This window comes from Physeter macrocephalus, chromosome 18, assembly GCF_002837175.3.
Source record: "Physeter macrocephalus isolate SW-GA chromosome 18, ASM283717v5, whole genome shotgun sequence".
Classification (NCBI taxonomy): Eukaryota; Metazoa; Chordata; class Mammalia; order Artiodactyla; family Physeteridae; genus Physeter; species Physeter macrocephalus.
The window spans coordinates 62,205,366-62,207,830 of NC_041231.1; the positions used below are offsets into that span (position 1 = coordinate 62,205,366).

Here is a 2,465-nt window from a genome sequence, read left to right on the forward strand (position 1 = left end):
AATACACCTAGCAACAGAGCTCACGCACTAGCCCATGTGTCTTAGATTTAATATCTGATCACTAGCCGGATTGAAGCCAAGAGGTGGTTCACAAAGTTGCTGCACTTTACAATCACCTGGGGAACTCTGAGACCTCCCCGTGCCCAGGTTCCTCCCTAGACCTACTGAATCAAAATCTCTGGGGCTGGGACCCAGACACCAATGTTTTTCTTAAAAGCTCTTTAGGTAATTCAAATGAGCAGCAAAGCTTGAGAACCAGCCCAATAACGGGAACAAACTCATTTCACACAGATAAAGTGGGGCAATTCATGTTAAGAGAACATGAATATATATATATATATTTCTTTTTTTCTCTTAATTCTGTTTGTGTTTCAAATAGGCTTTTTTTTTCTTCTGCAAAAAGCGTTATTGTTTCCATTTGGTCCAAGGCTTGGGAGAGGGCTCCAGGGCGGTTACAAAGCTGCCTAGTGGCTGCAGAGCGGGGCTTCAGGCGGAAGCTCTGACGCCAGAGGGGCTCCTCAGAGGCCGCTGGACTTCAGAGACTCCTGTTTGTGCTCGAGGGTGAGCCTTTCAAAGAGGTAGTCGCCCAGCACAGCCTGCGGACCAGCCAGCCTATGGAGCTTGGTCAGGTGGTCGCCCAGCTTCTTGATGAGTTTCACCTGCTCCTCCAGGAAGCTGCTCTCCAGGAAGTCACAGAGGTGGGAGTCCGCGCGGGCAGAACCCAGGGCGTGCAGATCTGATAGTGCCTGGTTCAGGTTCTTCTCCCTAAGTATGACGGCTTCCACAGAGTCCTGGGTTTTACCCCACTCATCTTGAGAAGACTTCCGTGCATCCTGGAAGAGGGCGCGGCCGCAGCACTGGTTTTGCATTTTCAAGAGACGCTGGGCGCCCTCACACTTCTCCTCAGCCAGCTTGCGCCAAATGTGGCCCACACTGTCTAGAGTCCCATTGTTGCTGTCGAAATAGAAGCTCAGAGAGAGGTAAGTGGCCACAGATGCATGTTGAACAGGTGGTGGACGGCGGCGTGGTTGATCAGTGGTAAGGAGCTAAGCTCAAAAAACGGTGTTGGCCTGTCCTGGAGGCTGAGGATAGGTGAGTGGCTGATTCTAAAGGTTGTGACTGGAAGAAAGGTAGGAGGGTGGTCAGGGCCTGGAGCAAGGAGCATCCCTGGGTCTGTTCATTCCAAACACTGTTGAAGCAAAAGACAGATGTGCAGGACCGCCGAGCACACTGCCTCAAATAGGCTTTGATAGAAATGAACAAGAAGTCCAAGCAAGGACAAAACTTACCCTTCCCCCCACCAAAATAGCTGGCGATACTAGAATCTAGATCTGGGAAGGGATTCTTCCATTACTTTCTTAACATTCCAAGCCACTAGAGCAGTGGTTCTCAAAGTATGGTCACCTTGTAACCAAGCAGTACCCTAGGGGGCCTTCCTAGGACAGACCCATCCCCCATATCGTCTGCTGTAGTTCCTCTCTGAAGTACTCAGATAATAGTATCTCAGGCATATTTCTTGGGTTTTCAGATGCTAAAAACCACCACCCAATGGAAGAAATTAACTCCTTGATGATCATGAGCATGTAGCCCCCATACATTCTGGCACCTAAGGATGGATAATGTTACCTGTCCTGTGGCCTCAACATCAACCAATCAGAGGATTGTGCACAAAGTAATCACATTCCCTGGGACGTCCCTCCCTCACCTGGCCTTTAAAAATGCTTTGCTGAAATCCTTTGGAGATTTCAGGGATTTTTGGAACATGGGCCAACCCCTCTCCTTGCTCGATCCCGCAACAAATCTTTCTCTGCTCCAGACTCCAACCTTTAGGTTAGTTTGGCCTCACTGTGCTTCAGACGCATGAACCTGCATTCGGTAACAACCTGACCAGCTTTACCAGCGTCCCCTGATAATGTGTTAGATATTCAAGTTTTAGGGCCCTGTCCCAGCCCTGTGGAATCAACAACTCTGGTGGGGCTCAGTGATCTCTGTTATAACAGACCCTCCAGATGATTTTTATTCACCTTAAAGTTTGAAAATATCTGCATTGTCAGCTGGCCAAAGCAACCACCAGCAGGTGAAGGGGAGTGGCACCTGGAAAAGATAGGGACTAGCCAAGGCAGGTACAGCAGCATTTGCCGTGGTAGTAATGGAGAATGCCTTTTCTCCACTGGTTGGCACAGACTAGTATCTGGGAGGATAGGAGCTAGCCAAGGCAAGTACAGCAGCATTTGCCGTGGTAGTAATGGAGAATGCCTTTTCTCCACTGGTTCGCACAGACTAGTATCTGGGAGCAGGGGCAGGGTTATTTAGGATGCTTTACATTTCAATGTAGAATGACCTCTGTCCTGGTTTGCCAGGGACTTCCCCAGTGTGAGCACTTAAAATCTCATCCTGGCAAACCCCTTAGCCCTGGGTTTGAAAAACTCAGGGAATAACATGAAATTTAGGGGAAACATGATCTA

The 2,465-nt window shown here is 49.0% G+C and overlaps 2 pseudogenes; both read right to left on the bottom strand.

The window, feature by feature from the left end:
* Nucleotides 1–2,465, bottom strand: part of LOC129391527 (DNA (cytosine-5)-methyltransferase 1-like) — a 107,344-nt pseudogene that overhangs the window by 8,413 nt on the left and 96,466 nt on the right.
* Nucleotides 31–2,102, bottom strand: LOC114484166 (ferritin light chain-like; annotated as a pseudogene).